The sequence below is a fragment of the Capsicum annuum genome, chromosome 11 (assembly GCF_002878395.1).
Source record: "Capsicum annuum cultivar UCD-10X-F1 chromosome 11, UCD10Xv1.1, whole genome shotgun sequence".
NCBI classification, from domain to species: Eukaryota; Viridiplantae; Streptophyta; class Magnoliopsida; order Solanales; family Solanaceae; genus Capsicum; species Capsicum annuum.
In genome coordinates, this window is record NC_061121.1 from 65,863,512 (window position 1) to 65,877,820 (window position 14,309).

At 31.0% G+C, this 14,309-nt stretch overlaps 1 long non-coding RNA gene across 16 annotated transcripts; it reads right to left on the reverse strand.

Moving 5' to 3' along the window:
* Positions 1-226: 226 nt before the first annotated feature.
* Positions 227-9,674, reverse strand: LOC107847836. 16 transcript variants are annotated; one of them, XR_007047348.1, is made up of 8 exons: positions 9,443-9,672; positions 3,227-3,342; positions 2,704-3,113; positions 2,454-2,580; positions 2,069-2,346; positions 1,117-1,240; positions 879-997; positions 227-801 (listed from the first exon to the last, which is right to left on the reverse strand). It is a non-coding gene; the product is annotated as an uncharacterized LOC107847836 (long non-coding RNA). The 16 variants fall into 16 exon arrangements; XR_001667662.2 differs by having other exon boundaries at positions 1,117-1,297; XR_007047346.1 differs by having other exon boundaries at positions 1,117-1,297; positions 9,499-9,648.
* Positions 9,675-14,309: the final 4,635 nt, after the last annotated feature.

Consider the following 14,309-nt stretch of genomic DNA (forward strand, 5'->3'; position numbering starts at 1 on the left):
ATATTTAATAAAATAATTATTCTGACTACTGTGGTCGGTATATTAAATTGTTCAAAAACAATTTCGATATGTGTCATCAAAAATCTTAATTTTTTTGAAAAGTATTTACTTTTCCGACAATTATAGTCAAAAATTTATTTTGTATTGCCAACAATATTGCTCTTTCATTAGCTTATACTGCCCTCATATGGCAAACAACATACCTAATGTATTTTTCACAATAGGATCAAACACAATAAAAATTTAAAAATTCAACCACCTTGAAACATCCAAAACAAATTTCGAGTCAAATAGTTTAAACATCTCAAGAAAACTTTAAGTCTTAATAACGTCACAATTCAAAACAAACATCGAGTCAAATATTTTAAACATCTCAAGAGAACTTCAAGTCTAAAAGTCACAACCAAAAACAAGAACAACTACAATATAATCATCATCAGGTTCACTCTCTTCCTCATCATCAAATACTTGAGGCATGTGCTTCTTGACCAACTCCTCAAACTTAGCAAACTTGACAAACTTAGCATCATTAGCAGCACACTGTTGTGTCAACTCTGCAAGTTGCTTTCTCATCACTTCCATTTCTTCCATAGTTTGCAAAGTAGAAAAGGAATTGGGAAACAACAAAGGACTACTTGAGGATTGGAGAACCCCACACCCATAGGTTCTACCTTTCTTTGGACCACCTACCACAGCTGTCCACATGTTAGTCATATCTGCGGGTGATGGTTGGACCATACTACCATCCTCTGAAGTAGGTTGAGTTTGACGTCAATTTTCTATGCTTTTTTGAAATCCTTTCTGAAAGAAAAATTATTCCTGTAAACAAGCTAAATTGAGTAATAATAAAATAATGTATGTAAAAGTTATTATCTTACATATGCATCCTTAGCACGCGTTTCGATCCAATCTTCTCTTGTACCGTCCTTTTTTTCTTCTTATGTATCTCTTTGAAGACCTCAAGAAAAATTGACTCTTTTCTCCCATTTAAAAATTCCTACAAAATTTTAGAAAAGAGATAAATAAACTGTGATTTTAAATTCTCTAGTATAACCTAAAATTTTCGGTGAAATAATATCTTGGACATAAACTTATAGTATCTCTTTTTAAACTTACATATAGTTGGTCTACTACTACCAGCAGAACGTGAGAAGATGCCTAATGATTGAAACTTCTTTTCCTTTCTCACCGACTTGTAGCTTTGTAACATTTTGTCTTGTACAGGTGCCTTGTTTTCCTTCTAAATGTGTACAGGAAATCATGCAGGCAGTGTTAGCCTTAACACCTGTGTCTGTAGCTTCATACAGGAAAGCATGTAGGTAATTTTTCCATTTTAGCTAGTTGCTGAAACTCCATTTCTTAACTTCGTATAGCTTCAATCTTTTTTCTTAGTATACAGATCACAGATTTAGATGTATATGATATTTTTAAACAGTATTGAAAATATTAGTGGCAATAATAGGCTTATAGAAAATAAAGAGAGAAGGCAGTCTATGTGGGCTTTATAAACAGTACATGGAGATTGGATAATGATTTTGACAAATATCCACTTATTGTACTTAATACTAGTTGGAATATAACCAGCATTTGCAAAGTGATTGAAAAATAGTCACAAACTTTAAAAAACAGCAATACACATTCTTCCAACAGCAATGAATAGCACAAACAACAACAACTATAAACTTGAAATTAAAAATTGAAATTAAAGCACATTTCAGGACAACAAACAACAACAAACTAACACCACCACAAAACTCCAACTCAACTTCATCCTAAAACTCAAACTTTTCAACAAAAAAGAATCAATACGCCAAAATTTCATTTTCCTGAATCAGTAACATCTTACTTTCCAAACTTCAAAGCAAGCCTTACACAATCAAGAATCAACACCCACTGTTTTCATTTTCATCAACTACTGGTTCTCAATTGTTAAAGACAGCTAAATTGCTTCTTAAAATAACACCCCAAAATCTCATAACAATGAAACAATCAAAACAATAACAAAAAATTAACCACCACACAAACATAGAATCGCTAGCAAAGATATTAATATGTCACTTAATATTACCAGTCATCGTCGGTGGGTAGCGGAACTCATCAAACCTCCGGTGTGCAATGAGCCACCCATTTCAAAGGCTCTATTTGTCTTTGCCCGTTCCCTCTTCCCTTATATTCAGGAGTATCCCACATTTTCAAGAACTTGACCTACACTTCATTTGTCATCCAACCAGGTTTTACCAATTTTCTCCTGACCTCATACAAGTGTTCTTTGATTCGTAGAGCTGCTTTCAACTTGAAAATGTCTTGTATTTTATTTTTATGACAAAACTTCCATGAACGCTTCTCCTGCAAAATAGTTTAATATAAAGTCATAAAATGAGATGATGGATACAAAGGTAAATTCATCATTGATAGCATAAAGAAATGATAAATTCTTTGAATTCTGATTATACCGTAAATTATTTCCACATCAGAATTCTGATTTCGTAGCGAATCTCGTTCCAACTACCCCACGGTTCCACAAAAAAGGGTTTAATTGCTTCTATAATCATATGCCCAGCGGCATATGTGGGAATGAACCTTCAATAAAATTCTATTAAATCATCTTAGCTTTCGTTAAAAATTAAGCAAAAACATAAGGGTTAATTACCCATTACCATAAGGGACGATAATTATCCCCCTGTGGATGTCATGTTCTAATACCTGTTTAAATTTTAGATTCTAGGAAGCAACTGTTGTAGCATTAAACGTTGTAGCACTATCAATGGATGGCGATGGCGATGATGATGTAATAGGACCTCCAATTCTCAATCCAGAAAGGCTAGGTGTGGATGATGTCGAAGGTATAGATGAAGAGCTAACATGCAGACTAGTATGGGAAGAAGAGGTGTGGAACTGGTTAGATGGTGGGGGCATGAAAAATGCCTTTGGTACTGAAATAGTTGAACTTGGAGGAGGAAGATTTGTAGTAGCTGGTTGAATAGTAGTGGTAACAGGTGATGATGGTGTTGTTGTATATTGACCTCCACGAAGATTATCAGGTCCTTTCTTACCTTTCTTACGCCGTCCATTACCATGACCTTTTGATGCCATTGATTTTCTTTACTAACCACCTGGAAAAAAAAAAGAACAACTAAATTGAACAAAACAAACAACACACGCCTATACTACTTTGAGAGAATTAAAGAATAATAGCAAAATTTAAATATGAAAAGAAGAGGATTACCCGTCGGCAGAACAAAGGCCAAATGCAAGGAGATCCTCTAATGTGGTTAGAAGAATAGATGTCAGAAGTGACGCTGATAAACTAGCTGCTCCAAGACCACCGGAAGTACCCAAGAACTGAAAAATGAATGAGCTATCCTCATAAATTTGTTTTACCACCAATCTGTACTTTCCAGAAAAGCATCTGATTTGATCTTCCACATACACAAGAACGTCCAAATTAACAATTAAAAGGATTATGCTTTTCCATCATTTCAAAAAGTGTTAAAATAATGGATGAATGCAATATAGTTAAGTAGTACCAATTGAACAAAACAAACAACACACATATAATATATAAATTTACCGTTGCTATTTAATCAAACAACCAGAAATGTTCTTACTGGCACTACAAATGCTAACAAATAAAAGACATTATATTGTCAAGTAAAATAGTAAAAAGCAACAGCTAAATTACAATTCAAGACCCTGTTACTACACATTACTACTATTAATAACAACTCAATCTTCATCGTTTGTTTCATAGTCATTCATCAATTCTCCCACATCACTTGTTTCATTGTCATCAAGTGACTCTTCCTCGCTTATTTCATTTTCATCAGTTGGATCTTCCTCGCCATTTAACCCGGATGTCCTTCTCCATAATCATTAACATTCAACATAAGTTCAGAAGGATCAAATTTTTCATATGGGCCTTCACTATATTGCAACTCACCTGCTAATTCATCATCCATCCTTTCTTCAATACTTGAAATGTCATTCTGATACGCTACATCCAATGTATCCTCTACTTCAACTCTACCCACGAGCTTTGTTTTTATAACTACCCACCATTCAGATTTATTCTTACGCAAAGGATAAGAAGCGTAATACACTTGTTTAACATTTTGTGCAATGACAAATGGATCATATAGTTTATACTCCCTTGAACGCTTAAATTCAACAATTTTGTACTGAGGGTGCACCTTTGCACCTAACCTAGGCGTAGGATCGTACCACTTACACCGAAAGAGTACCAACTTTTTCTTTGCCCAACCAACATGATAATCGAGCTCTAAAATCTCTTGAAGCACACGATAATAATCAACACCACCATTACCTTTTACCCATACCCCACTATTATTGGTTTTCTTGCCCTTAAAGAACTCTTCCGTTTGAAATTTGTACCCATTGATAGAGTATCTAAAAAACTTTCTGACTTTAGCATCAGGTCCCCAAGTTATATCATATAAAAGTTATATCACGTAAGAATTTAGCCATTTGGATCAAAATTAACTAGATTATGAACCTATAAAAAGTTTATGAAAAGTTTGAAGTAAAATATACATAAAACTGAACAAAAGTGTAAATTGTGTTAAATATTAAAGTTACACTAACATATTCTCTAAACCACACTGAAAACATAGATAAACAGCAGCATCCCCATGTAAAGCCACAAAGTATCTGACAAAGTTATGACCTTCATTAGTTAAAGCTTAGATAGTCCTTGAATGATTGTCGTTAATATAAATTACTCACTTATAAAAAGGTAGGACCTCGGGACAATTTAGAAATACATGTGGTGTAGCTGACTTAAGCTCTACCTCATTCAAATATCGAAGTAGACCAACTTTTGGACTTTCTTTACCTGGTTGATTGAATATTGAAAATGGTGGTGCTAAAGGAACTGTATTGTATCCATCACCATGCCTATTAGGTCGGTGTCTCATACATGGTACATCATGTTCAAAATAATATGAACAAAAATAAGAGGTTTCTTTAGCCAAATAAGCCTCACATATTGATCCCTCAATTCGAGATCTGTTTTTTATGGTCGACTTACATTTGCCAATGGTCTCGCATAGTATGATCTCTTAGATGAAATAATGTTCAATTAAAACACATGAAGATAAATGTTAAAAGTCAATACCTCTCAAAGGGATACATCCGTCTACACTGAACAGGCCCTCTAAGTCGTGCCTCTCGCACAAAGTAAATTGGAAGATGATCCATAACATCAAAAAAACCAGGAGGAAAACTTTTTACCAGCTTGTTTAAGGTTAAGCGAATGTTGATATCCATCAAAGATAGGTTCTCCTCCCTTAATGTGTTAGAACATAAATCTTTGAAAAATAAGTTTATCTCTGTTATGGGCTTCCATATTCTATAGGACAATGCACTGAATCCAATAGGCATCAATGACTCCATGAAAATATGACAATCTTGGCTCTTTATAGAGGTCAACTTCCCTTCCTTTATGTCAACGCACCTAGACAAATTTGACGCATATCCTTCTAGCATTTTTTAGCATTCTTAAAGTGTTAACCCAATCACAAATCACCCTTCTATCATCCAAAGTGAATGTGTAACTGGCCTTGGGCTTCTAAATTTTATTGTTTAAGTATGTCAGGTACAACTCACTGCGCCGACAATACTCCTTTTAAGTCCTTCCTTGCCTTCAAGTTATCTTTTGTTTTGTTACTTACATCCATCACAGTATTAAACAAGTTATCAAAGAAGCTTTTCTCAATATGCATGACATCCAGATTATGAGGCAGAAGATTATCCTTCCAGTAATCTAACTCCCAAAATATGCTTCGTTTAGTCCTGCTATGTGTAACACCATAACCAGGTATCCTGAATGATAGAGACTTTGTTACCTTAGGTAGATTCCTCACTCTATCCCAAATTTCTTCTTGCGATAAAATTGGCGATGACTCCTCAAAATCAGACTTATTCTTCATAAAATCACTAGTATTTCTCCTAAACTCATGTTGCATTGGCAAGAATCGACAGTGACAGTCAAACCATGAGTTTATATCCCCATGTTTCAAAGTGAATGCTTTTGTGTTTTTCATACAACAAGAAGCAAACTTTCCCACAGTCGACCACCCAGACAAAATTCAATAAGCAGAAAAGTTTTTTACAGTCCACATCGAAGCAGCACGCAATCTAAAGTTTTGTTTCATTGATACATCATATCCTTCCACACCTTCCTGACACAATAAGTTCAACTCATCAATCAATGGCTATAGATATACATCAATCAAAACTTTTGAATTGCGAGGACCTGGGATAATGCAAGTTAGAAATATATACAGACTTGTCATACACAATTCAAGCGGGAGAAAATAAGGAGTCACAAACACTGGCCGGCATGAATATGGTGTAGCTGAGACAGAAAATGGAGTGAATCCATTGGTAGATAAACCCAACCTCATATTTCTTAGTTCACTAGCAAAATTTGGATACACACTATCAAAATGCTACCATGCTTCTCCATCTGACGGATGACATAAAACACCAGGTGGTCTTTTATTTTCATAGTGACATCTCATATGAAGGGCAGAGCTCATTGATGCATACAACCTCTTTAACCGTGGTATATGGGGTAGGTAATGCATCAACTTCACCGGAACATTCTTCCCTTTGGCATGTGTGACTTCCTTATAACGAGACTGGTTACAAAATTTACAATGTTCTAAATTTGCATCTTTCTTATAAAATAACACGCAACCTTTCTCGATACAGTGAATCCTCTCTGATGAAAGTCCTAACTTAGAAACCAACTTCTTTGTTGTGTAAAAATCTTTGGGTAAGTCAAGTTTATTTGGGTTAAGTTCATTCATAAATCCAATGATAGAATTCATGCCCTCTTGAGAAATAGAATAATCTGACTTAATACTTAGTAATCGAACTGCAACAGATAACTTAGAATGCATTGATCCTTCAAACAATGGATGACTAGCTTCCTATAATTGTTCATAAAAGTGCTTAGCCTCATCATTTGGTTCATTTTGAGCCCCTGAGTGTGTCCCAAAAACATCCCCGAGTGTGTCCCAAAAACATCCCTGACCATCTCACTGTATCGAGAACTTTCAACATTATTCTCTCTTATTGGACTTTCAACATAATTCTGAAAAGCAAAATTATTGGCAGCACTACTCTCTCCATGAGTTGTCCACACACAGTATAATTCAACATAAATCCCTTCTTATAAAGATGTAATGTAACAACATCTGGACTCAATAACTTGTCACACCTGCATTTCCAACAAGGACACCTAATTGTCTCTTCAATATGAAACTCATCAAGTGTCATTGATTTAGCAATAAATCCAGCTATCCCAACTTTATATTCCTCCCTCAACCCCACACGATTAAGATAAATTATATTATACATCCATGTACGATCTTCATTTTCCATCTACACAAAAACGACAACAATAACAATAAAGAAGAAAAACAAAAGCAAGCAAACCAACACAATAACAGGAGAAAAAACACCAATAGTAGTTATAGTATAACAATAGTTATAGTCGCATTGTAATCGAGTTTGTGCAGGAACAATCTAATAACAAGAATTTCTTTTTCACTTTGAAGCTCAACTTAATTCCGAATTGATGTGCTTTCTATATAAGTTTCTTTATGCCATTTTCTTGTGCAAACGATATAGAAGTCGACATTACTAGAAGCAGTGCCCATTTTTTCTGTAAAAACAAATAAGCCTATACTTATATTTCGAATTGTTATTTGGTTAAAGTTATGAAGTATTTATGTTTGGATGCTAATAAGACTATTCCAGAAATAATTTATGCATGAAAATTCTAATGACAAGCCACCATCCAAAAATTTAGACAGAAACAAATCGAGGAGCAAACAAACATATTACCTCCACCAACTCACCGTCCAGAAATTAGCATTGAATAAACTATCTTACCAGACAAACAAAGGACACAATATTTGTGATAGGAAAGGATCTTGATAAAGGAAACTAAGGAAAAAGATTCTGAAAGAACTATAAGCCACGACAGATGTAAAACCATTTAAGACTCAAGGGAACCTGTAAACAAATGGCTTGATATATAATTATACATACATATATATATATATATACACATATATATGTACATATATGTATATGTATATATACATATATGTACATATATATGTGTGTATATATATATATATATGTATATGTATATATGTGTATATATATATATGTATATATGTGTATATATATATATGTATATATGTGTATATATTGCTATATATTGCCCCAAAACATTCAAACCACAGAATAGATTTCAGATACAATTATTGGCACAAGAGGAAACCAAAATACTATATGATTCCAGAAGATTAAGCTCATATCCAGTAACATAACATTACAAAACTTTTAACTAAATAACAAGCTTTGAAGAAGAGTTGACAACCAGGACTATCATCATCTACTGTGGCATTTGGAATATTCAATCATGTCGTGTCTTTAAAACGAATAATCAAGGAAACAAGAAACTATTGTCGCTGCGGTGATAGATTCCAGTTTCAAAAATTCTTATGAAAAAGAAAGAAACCCTTAGGAATTCATTTTCTGTAAAGTTTCAAGTGACTCCAACTAAGAAAATTCAGTAGTTTGACATTTGTAGAGATATATAGCATGAAACATATTAGACACTTCTTTCTTTTTTATCAAACTAAATAGTAAATTTTGAATCAACACCAGATTTCACATCAACTGCCATAAACTTTCTTGATTGCAATTCATTAAAACAGTTCCAAAAAAGTTTACTCTTAGGATACTCACCTAGTACAGTACATACATACCCCAAAACATACGGACAACTTCCATTATCACCAAAACAATCAGTAAACAACCTATTATTCCAAATTACCCTTGATGCTATGAATAGTAGCATCAATTAACACCAATCCACCATCATTCTTGACCTTCAATTGAACAAAAATAGAAATTTTCTGCAAAAAAGTAGCAGAACAACACTCACAAGCTTGGAAAAGTGCACACATCATTTTTTTAGTGGATAGAGGAGGATCTAATATCTACTAAATTCTCATTTTTTAGTCTTTTCTTTAATCTGCTACTTCCTACTCACTATCAGCTGCAACAGAAACAACAAAAGAAAAGCCCTACATCAACCCTACTCCATTGTCCTTTTCCTTCTCCTTTACACTTCATTTTCAACTTCTCTTTTGCTTTCCTCATCTTATCCAAAGGTGAAAAAACTCATTCTTATGTCATATTAATAGCATCATTTTGTACCTAGGTATGGCCAGGGATTCTAGCAAATACAGGTAGTCCAACACTACAAAGCAATTGGAACTCCAAAAATTTATACAGAAATAAATTCACCCTGCAAAAACTTAGACAGAAACCAAGGAGCAGACAATCATATCTTACAAGTTTCAAACAAATTTAGGTAACAAGTAAACAATCTTACCGTCACCAAATTTAGGGAAAATTGGGAATTCCACAACCAAATCATCACCAACTCACCGTCGTTGTCACCACCACCGTACTAATGAGAATAGCGTCACCACCGTGAGAAGGGTGCCAGTTTTCAATGTCACCACCGTCCACCGCCGTATTTTTTTAGTGAGAGAATAGTAACAAAGAGAGACAAGGATTTCTGTAATGAATGTGGTAATATAATTATTAAACTTTCTGACTACATGCATCGAAAAAATATTTAATAATATATTTAAATATTTATTTATTTTCTGTATATGGGTTTGATTATATATATATATATATATATATATAATTATTTTTCGTTTTCGACTACATTAATAATATATTTAATTAATTATTAATTTTTTGTATGAGAGTATGATAATATATTTAGTTATATATTTATTTAATTATTAGTATTTTCAATTACTGTAGTCGAATATATATATATTTAATTAATTATTTATTTTCTGTATAAGGATCTGATTATATATTTATTTATTTAACTATTTATTTTTTCAACTACAATGGTCAGATATATATTTAATAATGTTAACGCTAAGGTCATTTGGTAGATTGCATTAGAAACCACCCATTATGCATGAAGTTTATGATTCTCTTTTTTTCTGTTAGTATTGTCGCCTTTTAACTGAAATTTTTGTGTAGTCCCACTAAATGGGGCTTGGGGAACAGAGAGTGTAGGTAGATCTTCAACTCAAGAAAAAACTGTCCAAAGCAATTTCGAACAAGAACATAAGTACAAGAAACAAACAAAAAAAAGAAGATATTAATATATTTAGTAATATATTTATGTAATTATTTATTCTTTTGATTATGTAGTCGAAAATATATTTAATAATATATTTATTAATTTTTTATTGTTTCAACTACGGTTGTCAGATATATATTTAATAATATATTTAATTAATTAATTATTTTTTATATAAGGGACTGATTATATATTTATTTAATTATTTATTTTTTTGACTACAGTAGTAGGATACATATTTAATAATATATTATTTTTAGTTATTAGTTTTCCGACTACGGTTGTCGGATATACATTTAATAATATATTTAATTAATTATTTATTTTCTGTATAAGGGACTAATTATATATTCAGTAGTGTATTTATTAAATTATTTATTTTTTCGACTATAGTGGTCGAATATATATTTATTAATATGTTTAATTAATTACTTATAACATTTTCGACTACAAATATCGAATTATAATTTTATTAATAATTAATCTTCTTAAAATATTTCGATCAAAACAGTCGAAATATTTGATCAAAATACTATTGATAATTTTATATGCCTTACCCGACTACAACGGTCAGAATATATATTTCTCAAAATTTATCGTCAAATTTGTTGACTGTTGTTGTCACAAATAGTATCGAAGAAATATTTCGTAAAAATTTAAAATAAAAAAATAATTTTTCTGACTAAAACAATCAGAAATTAGCGACTGGTCTTTTTCAATCGAAAACTTTTCATCAAAATTTACAATTTTTTGGCAGTGGGTGAAATACCTTGAGGGTGTTTGGGTAAACTTATAATTTGGTGAAAATGATTTTTAAGTCATTTGTTGCTTTTGAAAGTGTTTGACAATTTTCGTAATTGCTTAAAAAAAGTCAATTTTAACTTTTTTTAAGTCAAAAGTAACCATTCCTAATTTTTTTCGGAGAGCTTAAAAGATATTAAAGTTGACCAATCAAATGACATTTGTGTCCCTTATTCCAAGTTTACCCTTTTGTAATGATTAATGTCTGTATTAATTAAACATTTTCACTTTTCGTATTTATGACAAACTTAGCTATAGTCATATTAGTACCTCTTTTATACTATGAAACTTCTAATTTATGAAATATAATTTTTATGTATTATTCTCCTCTTTAATATATTCTTTTAAATTTGGACAATTACTATTGAATATTTATGAATTTTTCTAAGAAAAAATAACCCACCAACCAAAATATATGGAGAACATTCATTGAAGATATATACAACTTCATGAACGATTAGTGAACAATCCATGTATATTTGATAACGCTATATTCATATTCAACAATGTTTTAATAGTGATATAGTCATTACTCAATCGAGTAATATATTTGTGGCCAACTATTTATCTATTAATGTAGTTATAATAATCAGTAATATATATATTTTGTTTGATGATTTAAACTCTTTTAACCAAGATTTATATACACAAAGTGAGAAATGATTTATATATACATCCAATTTATTTGTTGACGCTTCCTCTTGCAATTTTTATGCTGATAAGTTGAAAAATATTTGACATGTAACAAATATGTGTATTTTTGGCAAATATATTTTTCATACGCAAGTAATAAAATAAGTGATCATAAATAAATGAATTATTGCCACGCGTTATGCTAGCTTCTATACCAGATTCTTCGTTTTATGAAAATTAGCGAGTCGGGCCATGAATTAAAGTATGTATGTATGTATGTATGTATACATATATTGAAACTAAATTAAAAATATTTATATATGTATATATATATATATATAAACTTTAATTTGAATCATTTTAGAAATAAAAATTAATAATAATCAACTCTACATATTGATAACAACTTTAAGGGTATTTCAGATATTTTAAATAAAAAAAATGCTTAACAATATTTATTTATCAAACACATCAATAATTTTTTTTAGTTTTAACACTTTTATTCAAATATATAACTACTTATTTTTAAAATTACTTTCAACACTTTCAAAAGTATTGGAAGACCATTTGTGAGTTAAGTCGACACCGACTTTCCAACTTACATTTAAAGCGCCGATCAAAGAGGCAGCAATATAATGACCCAACATAAACAGAAACTAAAAAGATTCCTAAAGAGAGGTAATTCCTCCTTCCTATTTTACTCATCTCAAATTGAGATGACATAGCTATTAAGAAAAATAATAAATAACATAATTAATTTATCATAATACTCTTATTAAATGATGTTTATAGTTTAATTTAAAGAAAAATTAATTAATATAAAGGATAAAATATGAAAAAAAAAATTATCTTATCTTGATAAGTAAAAAAAATAGAATACCAAATTAGAAAATTTGAAAGGAATAAAATGGAACCACGAGAGTAATATATTTTGTAGAGGATGGTTCACTTTGTACCAATAGTCAAATTGAAAGTCAAACCCACATCACATGCAACTATTCTGATTCATTGCACATACTTTTTTTTAGAAAATGACAAAAATAGGTCTTGATGTTTAAGTTTTTTAAAATGATCAATTAAGTATACTTCATAACAATTTTGGTCCATAAAATTTGTTAAAAGTGAGTATACTTGATCTTCGTCAAATATTAACAAACCATTAATGTATGTTAACACGAATTGTGAAAAAAAGAAAATGATTCAATATGTATTCACATTTGCATAAGTAGTTTTTTTAATTAATTTCTACAATTCGATACAGGCATACAACTTTTAGAGGTGTAATTTTTGCTACTCTATCCGTCCTAAGTAGGGGTGAGCATATTTTGGTTTAAACCGAAAAAAAATAAAAAATCAAATCGAAATTTAATTTTGGTTTCGATTTTTCGATTTTTCGGATTGGATTCGGTTTGTAATTTTAGAATTTTGATTTTTCGATTCGGTTTTCGATTTCGGTTTTAAAAATAATTGGTTTAAATTGAAAAAACCAAAATTTTATAAATAAATAATATATATTTTATTATATATGTATAATTTATATATATAATATTATATTATATTATATATATATAATATATAATATTATGTTATATATATATAATATTTAGTAATTCACTTTCACAATTAACATTTAACAGCAAATTCACATACGCCGCAGGCTGTTTATGGATTGTTTTAATGACTCGAATATTTTATGGACTATTTTGATGACTTTGAACTGTTTTATGAACTATTTATGCAGAAAGTATGTTGTTTCATGGACTATTTGTACGAGTTTTGTGTTGTTTTATAGACTAATTATGCAAGGTTATATTATATGTAATGATTGATGACGTTATGTATTATGTTAAGCTTATGATTATTTCATTTTGTTTCATCCATGTTGAGTTATTTATAATTATTTATATTTGAGAATGAAAAACAAGTTTGAAAAAAATAATTTTTCTAAAAAAATCCATTAATTTAAATGCTCAGTTATGAGAAAGAGAGGCTAACTACTTTAAAATTTTCAAAACGAAATAAAAATTCGAAATAACCGAACCAAATTTGTAAAAACTGAACCAAACCGAATTTATTTCGGTTTGGTTATGGATGTCATTTTTATCAATTCGAAAACTGATAAACCGAACCGATATTAAACAATCAGACCGAACCGACCGAACCCACCCCTAGTCCTAAGTCTTATCATTCTTTCAATTCTCAGAAATTATGTTGCATCTTTGGGTGTGTTTGGTATGAAGGAAAACATTTTCTGGAAAATATTTTTCAATTTTCTCATGTTTGATTGGCTTAAAGATTTTGGAAAATGTTTTTCAAATCAACTTATTTTCCTCAAATCTAAGAAAAATGACTTTTTTTCAAAAAATAAGAAAAACATTTTCCAAAATTCTCTTTCAACCTCACTTTAAATTAAAATATTCACACAACTATCAAAATCACTCATCCCTACTCCGACCCTCAATCCCCCACCCTCGCCCCCACCCCCAACCCCCCATCCCCACCCCGCCCCCTATCACCCCTATTAAAAAAGATATTTAAATTTTTTTTCTTATTTCACCCCTACCTAAAACCCTACTCCCTTTCCCTTTCCAATTTTTTAAAAAAATTCAAACTTTTTTCTTACCTCCCCTTACCGACCACCCTACCAACTTCC